Consider the following 15,000-nt stretch of genomic DNA (forward strand, 5'->3'; position numbering starts at 1 on the left):
ACCCTGACATCTACTGTGATATTTTTGTTATTTCTTCAAATCTTTTACCTCTTTTTTTCCTCCTAAAAGAAGGGAACTTAGGGGGTTTCGAAGATAGCTCAGTGGGTAAAGTGCTTGCTGCTAAAGCACTGAGCCCAGAGTTCAATCCCTCAGAATCCAGTTAAAAATAACCAAGCACTGCAGGCCCCCATTTATAGTTCCAGCACTGGGGAGGAAGAGAACCTCTGGGGCTCACTAGCCAGCCTCACCAAGGGAGCAATCTGAAAGTTTAGTGGCAGACCCAATATCAAAATCTAAGATGGAGGTGATTGAAGAAGACAGTTGATATCACATTTAGCTTCTTCACCACAAGCACATGCACCTCAGAGACACACACACACACACACACACACACACACACACACACACACACAAATCTTGAAAGTGGTATGTTCCTGCTTACTATAAAATAGAGCTAATAGTTCCAAGAATTAAAGGAATCACCATCTTATTTTGCAATTAAGGTACTGAGTTCTTGTTTATATCCATAATTTTTTGTTTGTTTTTTGTTTTTGTTTTTGTTTTTGTTTTTCTGGCTGGAAGTGAGGCCCTGGGTTTGGCTGTGTATTAACAAACACCAAGAATCTGAGGAAGTTGTTTTGGTGAGGAGACAAGATTGGAGTCTGACATGTGATCTCTGTTTTTAGGAGGCTTCAAAAAAGTCCTAGGAGAGAGAGAACTTTGGAAGGTCCCCATGAGTCACTGGCTCAGATTCTGCCTTTCTGTTAGCCTGGCCTTACATATCTATCACCAGGCCCTCATAGCACATGCCCTCGTTTAGGGAAGTAAAGTCTGGGAAAGCAACCGTCCTGGGCCGTTTACCGTACTTCAACAGAATTTTGCCCTGAAAGCCTGGCTTCCTCCTCTCTGCAGGCTGATCCTGGCAAGTCCCCTTACACACCAGCCTTTCCAAAGAGGAACGCCAGAGAGCTGGTTCCAGTCTGAGTTCCCCCTAACTTCCCTACATCCTCCAATAAGGCTGACCTGGGGCCCTGATTCTCACAGTCCCAAGATGCACTGTGGTGGGAATCTCGTCTGGCATTGCAGAAATGGCACCCATGACTTAAAGTCATCTGGAGACTTGGTTTTTCTCACAGTGAGCATTCACTTCTCCTGAGTCCCACTAGGGGAGAATTCAGTACAGACACATCTCAACTAGGGCAGGTATAGACACAAAGTCACAGAAGAAATACTGGAACCGAAGGTTGACCAGATGTTCCCATGGGCCTTGCTTGAAAGTGCATGACTACACATCTCCAGATAGCATCAATCTTCCAAGACCAAAGTAACTCTAAAAAGTACACGAAGATAAAAAGGGGATATAGTGAGAAGTGTCTAGGGGAAGTGGGGAGGAAATTGGACATTTATCATATGTATAAAATATACTATATTATTTTCTGTTGTCATGATTAAACTAGGTCATACTTATAAATTTTGAATGTAAGAAAATGAATGGGGGCTGGGAATATATCTGTCTTGGTGGGTAAGACACACACACACATATATAATAGCTAATATATTATAAAATACAATTATATAAATATAAGTATGTGTTATATATATTGATGTTAATATATATTTGTCAAAGAGTAAAAGATTTGAAGTAGATCTGAGAAATCATTCTCTTGCATTTGAAATTTTAAAGTATTAGTTCAGTCACACCAATAGAGAAAAATAATATGCTACATTTCTGTGTATTATATGTATGCATGTTCATGTGTGTACATATGTAAGGAAGGACTAATATGTGCCTATGTGTACGTGTGGACCTGTAGACACCAGGGGTCAATAGCAGAATGCCTTCCTCAGTCACTCTCTATCTTATTTTTGATGCAAGGCCTGTCACTGAACCTGGAACTCACCAGTTGGCTAGGCTGGCTGGCCAGTGATCTCCCAGAAGCCTCCTGTCTCCACTCCTTGGTGTTGGGATTACAGACGCATGCTGCCATGCCTGTAGGTACCTGAATGTGCTGTGCTCTCATGGTTTACAGTAAGCTCCTTACCCACCAAGACAGATGTATTCCTAGCCCTCATTCACTTTCTTACATTCAAAATTTGTAAGTATGACATAGTTCAATCATGACAACAGAAAATAATATAGCATATTTCTGTAAATCTATCACCAAGATTTTACTAAAACAGCTTCAAATTCCCCCCTTTCTCTCCCTCTCCCTCCCCTCCTCCCCCCCTCACTCTCCTTTCTACCCCTCACCACCCCGCCATAATCCCCTTCAAAGAAGTAAAATGTTCACATGCAAGTAAAGTTTCATTTCTTTTTTAAAACGTGTGTGTGTGTGTGTGTGTGTGTGTGTCTGTGTGTCTGTGTGTCTGTGTGTGTGTGTGTATTCTGGGCTATGTAATCAGCATTTTTCTGTGCTCATGCTATCTGTAGGTGTGCATATGTAATATACATATGTAATACACGGGTGCTTTACTATGGAGGACAGAGGACAGCTGGGAGGAGTCAGTTCTCTCCTGCCACTTTGTGGGATCTGGGATTGAACTCAGGTTGTCAGGCCTGCACACTAGCACTTCTATCTGCTGAGCCATCTCGCCAGGCCTCCATTGCTTCTTCTAATGCAAGTTTTAAACTTACTTTTCCACTGGAATACACAGAAAAAAATTCCACATATTAATGAGGCACCATGTGCTGTTTTAGTATAGGTATGTATGCTGACATTTACACCAGGCTAAGCATAGCTATCTCCCCAAACTCTTACCATTTCTTTATGGTAAAAATATCAAGAATACATCCATCTACATTTCAAAACAGAGATAGTACTTACTGTTGCGTGTAGTCATTGACCTGAGAGACAGCTTCAGATCTTTTTTGCTTCCTCCTGGCTGTAATTCATTCGCTCCCCTTCTCCATCTCCCAACCAGTGCTGCGTGGTCTACCCTTTCTCCTTCCTCAGAGGTTACCATTCGGTCTGTCATTTTCATATATAGGTTTTAATTTTAATAAGTATGAACCTATTGATAAGAACATAAATTGTACCAGTATACATTATCCATGTATGCGTTCTGCACAGTTAGCCTTTTGCATCTTGCTTTAATGTGACATCATTTAAAATTTACACAGCTGTATAAAAAGTTAGTCCAGTGCATGTATTAACTTCTGGATATGCTGTTCTATTACCATATTCCTTGAACCACAACTCTGGACTGAGTAGTGACCATTCTTCTATGCTTGTGTTATTTGTATGTGTGCATATGTAATACACATATGGATGGTGCAGTGCACATGCAAGGACATATCTGAACACATATATAATATAGTCTCCAGGCTAAATAACCAGGGGTAGAATTGCTGACTCACAGTAGGAACGCCTCTTTTATTTCAATAGCTAGTCCAAGTTGTTCTCCAAAGAGACTGTGCTAATTTACATTCTCACCGAAGAGCTCCTTGATGGTCACAGCTCACCATCCCTGCTGTCATCAGATTAATTAATTTTTACTGATATGGTAGACATGAATGGTACTTCAAGATTTCAATTTGCATCCGTGTATCTTTGGGAACCATTTAGAACTTTTTTTCAAGAAAAAAAAATCCCTCACACTCCATGGGGAGCACAGAGATTGGCCATCAGTCCTGCTGTGCAAGTTCCTGGGACCCGAGACTAAAAGTGGGGCTATTTTCATCTTCAGGTCAAGCTCAAATCAGTAAGAACTGAGGGCTGAGTACCAAAATTAGGCAAACACGTTCCTAAAGACACATAAGTAAATGAGGTCCAGAAGCATAGGATATAGCCAAACTCTGAAACCAGCAGATAAACAAGGAAAAAAATAATAGACAGACAGACAGACAAAAGTGAGTGGAAAGGATCCAAGTTATTGCCTTAAAGCAAAGGCAGTTGTTTGCAGCTGGCAGTCAGAGAGGGAGCAAGACTGAGGTTGGAACAGGTAGGCAGAAAAGAGGAACCATGCACCAAGGTCTCAGAAAGCTAGTCTGCTGTCCCCATCCTCCTCCTGATGGACCCTGCCAGGTACCCTTAGTAACTCTGCATATGTCCGGGTGGACACTGCCAGATGCCCTCAATAACTCAGCACACGTCTGAATGAACCCTGTAGGTGAACAGGCTGTAAACTATGAGCTTCACTTGGATCCAGAGGTTTGACGTTTTCTTTAGAGCAAACAGCAGTGCACTTCAACGCAGGGATAACGTCTTTTAGGCGGACCATTTTTCCTGGAAGGTTTTTTTTTTTTTTTTTTGTCAAAGCTTGCTTGGGAAATATTTAACAGCCCTTCCCATGGCACTGTTTCTCTGAGAAGTTAAACAAACCCAGACTGATGGAGTGACTTCAAGACATGTGCACTGAAATACGCCTCCCATATGTAAAACACTGGAGCATTCCGGCAGGGGGGTGGGGTGGAACTCATTTCCTTTGGGGCTCTGGAGGGTGTGGGAATCTTGCATGTCTCCAAGCTCTTGCACCAGGCAAACTCTGAGAAGAAGAGTTATCTGTCAGTGTGGATGACAGATACAGTTCTTCTAACAGGGACAGGAAACCACCATGACCTCAGTGGGCCCATAGTTTCAAAGACAACTTTCCCTTCAGTTCACTTTGCTTCAATTATGGTCAAATGTGAAGGACAATGACCAGCGCCTCCAGAGAGATGAGCATAGAAGAGTGTTGTAAGGGCTGGGATCATGCTTCAGTTGGTAAAGTCCCTCCTATAAGAGCATGGGAACTGAGTCTGATACCAAGAATCCATATCAAAAGTAAGACATGATGGTATGCACATGTAATCTCAGTGTTAGAGAAACAGAGATCCCTGGAGTTCTGGTCAACCAGCCTAGTATTGGTGAGCTCCAGGGCAGTGAGAGACCCTGTCTTAAAAAAACAAGAATATCCTGAGAGCTTGCTGCTCAGCCAAACAGTTAGCCTCTGACCAATGAGAGACCCTGTCTCCAAGCAATAATGTAGAATGTGATAAAGGAAGGCACCCTCCTCTGGCCTCCAAACATGTGCCCATAGATATACACACCAGACATTCACATGCATATACCATGTACGTACAACACACACACAAAATTGAAAATTATACAAAAAACCCACAAAAGTTAGACAGCATCTAAAGAACACCACCCAAGGTTGAACTTTGGCCTTCATACATATGTATGTTAGCACCCTCATAAACATATACACACATAAATAGATGAAAGGGTGGGTGGATTGATGAGTAGATGGTAGATAGATAGATAGATGATAGATAGATAGATAGATAGATAGATAGATAGATAGATAGATAGATAGATAGACAGACAGACAGACAGATGTTAGAATTTTTAAAAGTGTGTCATAGCACACAATGGTATCCTGGGAACTAAGAACGCAGGAAGGTAAGGTTTCATTTTCCTTAACTGACATTATAAAAGAATAAAATGAGATTAAGTCCTCCATCCAAAATGGACAGGATATTTAATAAAATCCTAGAAATTTGGACAACAATCAGAATTCTGCAAATCCAACCTTGGAGAAAGTGAATCCTCACTGTTTTGACCTTTATAAAGTGTATTCCTTGTGTGTGTGTGTGTGTGTGTGTGTGTGTGTGTGTGTGTGTGTGTGTGTGTGTTTTAAGTACACCAGAGTCATTAGGACATTAGACATAGTGGTGGTTAGTTTTAATTGTAAATTTGACATAACCTAGAGTCATATATGAAAACAGTCTTAGTTGAAGAATTGTCTAGATCAAATTGGCCTGTAGGTATATCAGTGAGAAATTATTTTGACTGCCTAAATTGATGCGGGGAAATCCAGCCCACAATGGGTGGCACCATTCCTGTGGCTTGGGGTCCTGGGCTGTATAAGAGAGAGGAAAGTTAGCTGAGCACTAGTGAGCACACAGCACACATGCATTTATTCCCTTTCACTCTTAAATGTGGATGCGATGTGACCAGCTGCTTGGAGTTCCTGCTTTTAAACTTCCCCACAGTAATGGACTGTAGCCTCAGATTTCAATCCAAAAAATCCTTTTTTCTCCTCTGTGTTGCCTTTTGTCGGGACATTTTATCAGAGCAGCATTAACAATACTAAGACAGATACGCAGCTCACCAATCATGGGGGAAGGTTCAAATCAAGAGACTTCAATGAACAGACTCCAGAGACTGTAGCCAGGCTGAAGGAGAAGGACAAGAGTTACAAGGTCCCTAAAGATGAGAGACCTGGGGAAGCTGCAGCCACACCCAATGAAAGGAATCACATCACGAGAAGCCCAGAGAGAGCTGGGGGGCCTGAAGATGGCTGTCCGGTGAGAACAGCAGAAATGGAAAGATGTGATTGGTCGGATCTCAGGGCAGAAAAACACTCCAGCTCTAGGGACTCATGAAACCCTATTCCTCCCAAGAGGACCTAAAGGCAGTTAACAGTAGCTGGGTCTCATGAGGCCCTACCCCATCCTGAGAATCTAGAGTCAACTGATAGTTGCTGAGGATGGAAAAGACATTTGTTGCCAGAATGTAGCTACTGGTAAGTTGCCCAGGTTGCTGTCAATAACTTCTCACACATGATCCTGCAACTCTTCACCTATGCTTTGTAAGTAACAGCAATTACTCACTAGTTCACACACACACACACACACACACACACACACACACACACACAAGGAACACTCATTGGGGTTCAACAAACATGGGAGGGAACAGAGAAGACAATCAGGGTGAATATAATCAAATAACATTATAAACATATATGAAAATATCATAATGAATATAATTATTGTGTACAATTAATAGGTGCTAATTTAAAAACTTTATAAAAATCCTCCAACCTCTCCTCCTGGCCTAGGTCTCTGCATTTGACTAGGGAGCCTAGGAAGGGGGCAATCCTTGGGGTTAGCCCTCCCTCCACTGGGCACTGGGCTAATGGGATGGTGAAGAGGAGAGAGTGGGTCAGGGTCTGAAGAGCACTGAGCTACTCACTAAAGATCTCAGTGGCTCTCTCTCCCCATCCCAGAGCCTCCCAGTTGAATCACAGCTTCCCTGTATGTCTCAAGACACACGACACAATCCTCTCTTGAGCTCTTTCTCAAACATTTCATAAATCCTCCTGATCCAGGGTCAGTTTCTACATTTCTTAGCAGAAAGTCTAATTCAGAGTCACTTGACCCCAGAGTCAACCGCACAAGAGATTTGCCATAATTTGAATAAAGTCGTATTGCCAGTTATGTGGGTGAGGACCTACACGATCCTCGAGCAGCAAACTGCAGGTCTCCGGACTCAGCCAAATTCTTAGGCTTTCAGAAACAGAGAGCCTTCTCTGGTGTTATAGAGAAACAGCCTCAAGCAAGATCCAGGCCAGGGGTTGTGGCTCCCAGAGGTAGGAACAGAGACCAGCACTTAGCCCTGGGCGCACAAGATGCCAGGCATTACTTTAAAGACTTTAGGGTAGCAATTGCTAAGGCACAGGGTTAGCTGTGGGGAAGAAAAGGCTGGGGTGCCACCTACTTGCTATTGGGACAGTGGCTGCATGATTCTTTGAGGCGTACAGCTTCAGTCAGGGTTCCTCTCCCAGATGTTGAGAAAATATTCCTGATGCCTGCCCTTGATTACACAAAGCTCCCCCCTGGGCACCTCTCCATCCCCGTTATCTCCTGTGATAGTTAATCTTGATTGTCAGTTGGAATGGCTCTGGAATCAACGAAAAAGCACACTTCTGGTCTATGAATGTATCCAGGATAGATTAAATGAAGAGAAGAGAGGCTCCCTCAGAATGGGATGAGACAAGAAAGGATAAGGGGGGAGTAGGTATATATATATATATGCATTTTCATATACACAAAAATGTCACAATGAAACCCATTATTATGTGTAATTAATATGCAAGAATAAAAACCATTTTTAAAAGGTAACAAATGTTGAAGAGTACACCTTTAATGGATCTAAATTGTCTTTGTCTGACTTAAAGGACTCTATTGCTTTCTCTTGGGTCCTGGTTTTCATCCCTATGGAATTTGAGTCTAAGAATCCTTCCATTGTTCCCCTTCTTAACAAGTTGAGTTCACGGAGTTCATTCATTTGGGATCCATAAGTGTCATCTGCTTTGTTCCTAGCCTGGAGCGGGAGGACAACCTTCTTGGGGAGGTCAAGAATTCTGGGTTCAGGTGGCGTAAATGCAGAGAGAAGAGAGAGGGAGAGCAAATTCAAGACAAGTTCACTCCCACTTATGACTCATGTTTCTCCAGATAATATTAATTGATCCCTAGAGAGCTTTGCAAGGGATAAAATATCAGGGGGGACAAATAGGGGCCGGAGGTGACAGCCTTTTTGTGAAACTAGTAGGCATTAAGGACCAGGGAAGCTGGTGTCTGGCTTGGCTGGCTGGAATTCAGTTGGCATTTATTCTAAAGCAATTTTTAGGTTGGTGCTCAGTCTTGTTAATATTTCCAATTAGTTCATTGGCAGCCATGAGGTGGAACGAGCCTGTTCCTCCTCGAGCAGTGCTTCCGTCTGAGGCAACTGAAGTCAGCAGAATTCCAATGTGGAGGTCTCCAATAAGCCATGGCCAGTCTGTCACTGAAGGAACGGATTTCAGGCTGTGGTTCTCAGACTCACATCCAAGACCGTCACACACCCAGCACCTTAATCATATGCCCATCCGATGGTGTCTAAGTAACCTTGCTTTAAGAACTTGCCCCCTCATGACTGACAGAGACGAAATTATAACAAATAGTATAAGTATAGACTGTAATATAGTACTATTAGTATAGTACAAGTAACTGGAGGTAGCACTCACCACATGCTTCTGGCCAAAAAGCCCGGACAGAGCAGAGCCCAAAATTATAAAAACCATTGCGGGTTGCGGTAGCTGGTTATTATTAGGAATATAAAGAGGCAGGGCCAGAGACGAACGACCCAGAAAGCATTTCAGTCCGACTCAGTTTGCAGTGCGTGAGTATGTGTGTGTGTGTGTGTGTGTGTGTGTGTGTGTGTGTGCACGCGTGTGAGTGTGCGTGCACATGCAACCTCTTAAAGGTTCCACCACCCCATGTTGCTAGTCTAAAGAAACATCCTTTACCACGCACACCAAATGCAGCCTGGGCTAGCTACATTTATGATAGAAACAATCATATCGAATCCACAGGGCGCCTAAACCTGTGCTTCCAGCCATCTGTGGCCTCTGAGCTCCTGAAACAGGTCTAGGTCATATTGAGATCTGATGTAAATAGCAATACACTCCAAATTTTTACAATATACACATTGTGCAACATGTGTATTATAATGCATGTATGTATATATACATATACGTAATGTGTATCATATATGCACATGCATATATGTTATATATAATTGCTCAATAGTTTTCTAGCTAGTATATATATATATATATACACAGAAATTATATCTTAGACATATTAGTTACATTATTAAAACTGCTTTCATCAATTTGGTGTTTCATCAGTGTGACAAACAGAAAGTTTTATAAGTTATGCATATGGTTGACATTTTTCTCTTCCGTACTAAGATTTGGTTTGGTGACAGGGCCTCACATAGCCCAGGCTGGCCTCAGATTCGCTATGCATCTGAAAATGACCTTGAATTTCTGATCTTCCTGTCTCCACCTCCTGCGTCCTAAGTAAGCATCACTCCTGGGGATGGAACCCAGGGCTTCGCGCATGCTCGCACGCACTCTACCAACTGGGCCCCATCTCCGGTCCGATCTGCTAATATTTCAACTGATTTATCTTGTTTATGTTCAGCCTTTTTACTTAAATAAACTGAAACTTACGCCAGGCAATAACAATCATGAAATTACATGTATGACAAGCCAGTTAAATACTGAAATAATTACGTAAAAGAATTCAGTCATATAGTACCTAAATTCAGCTTGTGTTTGGCCAGTGTATAAAACTGTATTTTTGGAAAACATGAATGTAGTCTAAACTATATGACACAAAGAAAGGGGGAAATTACTACCCCACCCCTAGTCACTGCTATGATCCAGGGCCAAAGTAGATAGGGCTGCGCCTTCCGCTGAGAGTAGGGTGGGACTGGACTAGCATGGGGTACCCGGCTGTGGGAACAGCCCACACACAAACAAGCTCTCACGTCACCGGAGATTGCGTGAGTCTCAGCCCAGAGGGCGTGGTGTCTGGGTTTCCATTCTGCACGGACATTTCACAAGGTTGGTGCCTTCCTTAAGGGTCAGGAGGAAGTAGAGATGCCTTTGAATAACTGCGGCCAGTGCTACAGGAGGTACAGAGGAGCCTCCTGGAAGATGGGGGTGGGGGTCATCGCCGCACGCTCCCCTTTCATCCAGCCTTGCTGCTCCACCCAGCATTCAAACTCCTCAGCCTGGGGTAGGCTCTTAGCTTTGCTATTTCACATAGCCATTTAGCTAATGTGAGCAGCTCTTCACCCAGCTCCAGGCTTCCCACAGTCCCCAGCTGAGACATCTCATGCCCTAGGGCTAGCCTGAGGAGAGCCAAAGAAGCCAGCACACTGCCTTGCTGTGTCTCATGAGGAGAGCTGAGTCACTGTGCCCACACCTACGGCTAGAAGTGTTCTTCGGTCCCCCATGAGGGATGAGTGATGTAAGAGACCTGGAGGGATCAGAGATTGATAGACACCCATCTGTTCACCCACGCTCCAATTCCTATCTTTCCCCCTTAAGCAGGCCTAGGCACGTTTCTGCTTTTTTGTTTTGTTTTTTTGTTTAGTTTGTCTGTGTGTGTGTGTGTGTGTGTGTGTGTGTGTGTGTGTGTGTGTGTGTGTGTGTGTGTGTGTGTGTGTGTTTTGTTTGGAAATTGGTTATTTTTCATTTATTTATCTGTTTATTTCATTCTGTTCCAGATCTTAAATATCCCATACTGGCCTCGAATCACTATGTAGCTAAGGATGACCCTGTATTTTCCATCCTCCTGCCTCAACCACTAGAATACTGGGGCTGTAAGGCTTGAACCACCACATCTGATGTATAAGGTGCCAAGATGGAACTCAGGGCTTTGTGCATGCTGGGTAAGCACTTTACCATCTAAGTGATATCACTAACGAAGTCCCTGGAAGGTCGTGAAGTTATGCCTAAATTAAAACGCTCCCAGGATTGGAGACTTAGTTCAGTGATAGAACACCTACCCAGCAAGAGCAAGGCCCTAGTGTGGGCGCTCAGCTCCAGGACAGGACAGCTCTGGAACCTCTTTATGTGAGACAAAACAGCAAGAATCCAAACTGTTCCGTGTCCCATCCCTGTACAAAGGACAACGGGAATGAACAGTCCCCTGTGGACTGATGGAATGAGTCCCAAATGCCCAAATCCCATCCTGCCCTGCCATTTTAACCACCTCAAGAGACAGAATCAGAGACATTAGGTGACTACACGAGAACAAGACTGGGCAGCTCTAGGTAGCATTACTACTCCATGTACTGTCACCTTCCATATTCCCAGTAAAGGTGGGCAGAAAGCAAAAGAGGCCACCAGGAGGGTGCCAGGGTGAAACAGATTTAATGCAGCTGCCCACCTATCCCCCGAGTATGAACACAAAGGGGTGGGGTAGACCAGCACAATGGCAGCTGGCCCAGTGGCTTCTCATTTGTCCTCCTTATCACCACATCCCCACACTCGGCAGAGTCCCCTCAAGGTCATCTGCTGAACACATATCCCCAGGGTTCCGTGACTGGCTTTTCAGGGTCTGTACGGTTGATAGCTTGAATGTGACAAGATCAGAGCTGAAAACAGAACCCTATAACTGAGTCTCAGACAAGCGCCAGTGGCCATCCCAGGGGACCCTGTGATGGATGGGCCTCTCTCTGAATGTCTCAGGGGACAGCTAGAGAGAGCTGAGGTCTGCAGAGCCTCACCGTGTCTGACAGGAGGTCAGCCTCTGTTTTAATGACTGCCCAGTGCCAGCCACCTCTCCCTTCTCCGAAGCTCACCCGGGGTCTGTGTCTGTTTTGAGATGAATCCACACTTGCTAGAGGGCAACACACACTGTGGCCTGTTCTCTGTTCTAGCACAACTCACCCCTAGTCCCATTGCTCATCACAGTCCAGGACCTGAAGCTGAGCAATGGGAGAGCTCTCATCCTAGCATGGCATTCCCTGCCTGCCTCCTACACAGATCTACATCATGAGACAAAAAGCCGATAGCCACAGCCCAGGCAGAAGAGAATCAAAGAAAAGAGGGAGAGAGGAAGACAAGAAGGGATAAATGGATGGTGCATGGATGAATGGCTACATGGATGGTCACGTGAATAGGTACATGGATGGAAGCATGGATGGAGAGAGGGAGAAAAGGATGAACAAATGGGTGGTAGGTAGGTGGATGGATAGGTTCGATATTTGCTGGGCGCCTACTAGGTTCCAAGCATTGCCGTAAGCACTGGAAACACAACAGTAAGGAAAACAGATGTGGCCCTGTCCTCTGGGGGCTGACTGCCTGTGGCAGTTTTATACAAAGGGACTTTTTGGAGGGCCGAGCTTACAGGGTACTCGGGGGATAGTAGACACAATACAAGGGAGATAGGGCAGAGCAATGTGCCCCTCACAGGCCTCTGCCTTACCTGTCAAGAGATTTTGTTACATTGTGAGTATGGAGACTAGAGGGTTTTCAAACCAACTGTGCCTCAGAATCACATGGTGAGCCTCTTAAATAGATGCCTACAGCCTGCTGAGAGATTCTGCTTCTAGTTCTAGGAGAGGCAGACAGAGAGAGCGAAGGAGAGATGGAGAGTTGGAAGGAGGGAGAAGGAGAGGAAAGACAGAAGAAGGGAGAGGGCGATTGTATGCGTGCACTTAGCGGTGGCCAGAGGTCAACCTCAAGTGTTATTCTTCAACTGCTCAAAAACCTTGGGTTTTTGAGACTAGAATTCACCAAGTAAGCTAGGCCGGCTGACCAGGGAGCTCTGGAAACCCACCTGGCTTCTGCCTTCCTTGCACTGGGATCACAAATGTGTTTTTTTTTGTTGTTGTTAAATCAGAGCTGAGGACTGAACTCAGGGCCTCGTGCTTGCTAGTCATGTGCTGAACCACTGAGCTAAATTTCTAATAACACTTTTCAGCATCCTCGAGTCCCCAGCAACTTGCCCCAGAAAAACAGTGCTCACTCAGCATGTGCAAAATTAGTAACCAATGAATGTAAGGCAGTGACGGTGGGGATTTCAGGGTTCAGCCATCTTGTATAGCCGGCCTGCCTTTTCTGTGTTACTTTGCATAGACAGGCTGTTTGAGATCAAATAACGCTTTTTTCCCATATATTTTGATTATGTTTCCCTTCCTATGATTCCTCCCAGATCCTCCATACCCATTCAACTCTATATCCTTTCACTCTCTCTTCAAAACAAACAGAAACAAAAAGACAGGAAACACACAAAATGGAAATCAAAACAAAAAATGAAAATAAACAAACAAAAAAAATCAATAAAACAACAACAAAAAAGTACCCAAACGAAGCGAAATGAGACAAAAAGTCTACAAAAATATCAGAGTCCTTTTTGTGTTGGCCGACTGTTCCTGGCCATGCAAGCCTTTAAATGGGTCCTGGGTGTTAAACTTGAGTCCTAATGCTTACAAGGCCAGCACTGTACTGACTAAGCTTTCTCCAAAGCCCCAGGTCCAAGTATCCATAAAAAATATTCTGCATGACTGTGGTGAAGACCCTGCCTTGAGAGACTTTTGTTCTTATCTGTTAGTTCATTTTTGAAGGTAACCAATGGACTTAAATCACTGGAAATGAATCAACAAGTGGGTGGGTGGATAGATGGATGGTAGGTGGGTGGGTGGGTGGATGGATGGATGGATGGATGGATGGATGGATAGACAGATGGACAGATGGACGGATAGACAGATGGATGGATAGATGAATGGATGGATAGACGGATGGACAGATGGACGGATAGACAGATGGATGGATGGATGGATGGATGAATAGATGGATGGTTGGTTGGTTGGATGGATGGATGAATGGATGGATGGACAGATGGACAGATGAGTAGATGGATGGATGGATGGATGGATGGATGGATGGATGGATGGACAGACATGGATGGATGGATGGAGGATGGACAGATGGATAGATGGGTGGATGTACAGACGGATGGATGGACAAGCACATGTTTGATTGCATGACTAAGAGTTCATGTAAGGCTCTGCTCTGTGGTAGGGACAGAAGAATGAGAGGCTGATGCAGTGTAAAATCTCTCAGCATGTTAGCACCAGGCAATGGGTATGCAAGAAGGGGACAGGATGTGGGACTCTATGCTTGCCTCTGGGCCCCCCAGGTCATCCTGCCAGGGAAGTGTCGATGACTCAAGGTAAGTGGAAATCACCAGCCACAGACATCTCAGGGGTCTCAGACAGCCTGTCTATGCAAAGTAACACAGAAAAGGCAGGGTGACTATACGGGATGGCCCCAAACCCTGAAATCCCCATAGTCACTGCCTTACATTCACTGGTTACTAATTTTACACATGCTGAGTGAGCACAATTTTTTCTGGGGCAAGATGCCGGGGACTTGAGGATGCTGAAACCTGGTAGGAAAGACAAACATTAATAGACAGAAGTCACAAAGGTTAAAACGGCAAGCTTCTGCACATCTTTGCTGACAGAGAACAAACTGAAATAGAAGGGAGGGACCCCAGGGGAAGGTAATGTGTAAGGTTCCTACATGGAGCTCTCAAATCTGCTTTTCTGTATTTACTCTCTGTGTGACTACAGACATCTAACTTCGCCTCTCTGAGCCTATCTTCTTATCCTTTACAGAGGAATGACCAACCACCTCTTATTGACAAAATGAGATCTCCAGTTCGAGAGCCCTGAACACAAAATAAACAGTAAATGCATGGGCAAATATAATAGTGGAAACATTTATTGATCCCTCTTCATATATGTCCCACATGTGCAGTGTCATGGGTCCTAGTTATGTTTCTGTTACCTTAACAAAAAGCAACAGCAGGGACAATTCCAGGTCATAGTCCATCACTGTGGGGAAATCACAGCAGAAGAAGCTTGAGACAGCTGGTCACAT

The sequence above is a fragment of the Rattus rattus genome, chromosome 10 (assembly GCF_011064425.1).
Source record: "Rattus rattus isolate New Zealand chromosome 10, Rrattus_CSIRO_v1, whole genome shotgun sequence".
NCBI classification, from domain to species: domain Eukaryota; kingdom Metazoa; phylum Chordata; class Mammalia; order Rodentia; family Muridae; genus Rattus; species Rattus rattus.